This window comes from Panicum virgatum, chromosome 2N, assembly GCF_016808335.1.
Source record: "Panicum virgatum strain AP13 chromosome 2N, P.virgatum_v5, whole genome shotgun sequence".
NCBI lineage: Eukaryota > Viridiplantae > Streptophyta > Magnoliopsida > Poales > Poaceae > Panicum > Panicum virgatum.
Genome location: NC_053146.1, coordinates 45,382,353 through 45,383,641, shown reverse-complemented (window position 1 = coordinate 45,383,641; position 1,289 = coordinate 45,382,353).

The window sequence follows — 1,289 nt, the reverse complement described above, 5'->3', positions numbered from 1 at the left end:
TGCTCTTGTACCTAGTGAGATTGGATGGATTTCACAGAAAAAAGGGATGGCCATGTCGCATGGATCAGCAGAGCTGGGAATCTTGTTTACCGTTCACGAATACCAAATGAGTTATTGGCCTGGCTGCTAAGGATGGAGCGCGCGAATAAAATCATTTTGAAAACCTGGTCCGAGCACTGCTGTGTCGTAGCTATCGATTGTTGAGTCGCCAGACACCCAAAGCAAATCTGCTGTAGTTCAATCTGAAGTTGGCTGCGTATCGTAGGAGGATTAGAAAGCCGGTCGGGAATGCGACCCGTCTTCATTGGCGCAGCTTCATGATGAAACTGCACCATCCATTCTCTCCCACTGCCAGTCCTGGAAGCAGCTGCTACGAGAAACAATCACCCATGGCTGCCCCTTGGGCCTTTGGACACCCGCTCGCCTGGTCAGCACGCTTATCCAATCACCTCGCGTCCTCGCCTCTCCCTCTCCCCTCCCTCCTCGATGATCCCATCTGACAAAGGAACGGGCAGAGGGCAGGGTGAGATCAACAGAGGCGCGCGTGGGGCGGACGGTCATGATTCGCGCAATCACGCACGCATGCCTGCCCCCGCGGCCGCCCCGCTCTCGTACTGGTTTTCAGCGGCGAGCGCGCGGTGCCGTGAGGCCACCACACCAGGGACCGCACGCACCGACGCACGGCGCGTGACGCGTTCGATCTGACGATCTCGTCCGTCCGAGACTGCCTGGGCGGCCAGCGGACCGGCCGAGCCTGGCACCGCCGGAACAGTGTCGGCGGGCGCGGTGCGCGCTCTCATCAGCAGCGCTGGTCCCGTTCACCGGCACATTCGCGAACCATGATCGCGCGCGCGTACGAGAAAGATTCTGCGCGGATCTTGCACGGCCCGGCTGAGGTTGACACGCGGGCCCTCCCCAGTTGCTTGCTGGGCCCGCGTGTCAGCAGCTCGCACGTGAGACTATACTGCTTGCGGCTGGTAAGCTCCCCACAGCACCCCGTGCAAACGAACGGAGGAGACCCTTATGGCGAACGACTCGATGACGGGAGTTTTGCGAGAGATTCCACGGCGGTGATCGGAGCGGGCGCGACGATGATTGCGCATGAAGATTAGATGCCGCGCGGCCGGCCAGCCGGCAGTGCGCAGGCTGCGGCCTGTAGCCATCTCGTCTTCGAGGAACCCAAGGATCCGGCGGAGACGACGATCATGGACCCCTGAAGCCCTGCTGGCGAGGGCCATCGATCGGTCTGGCGTCGAGCTCGAGCCCCTAGCTACGCATCTTGACCGCCT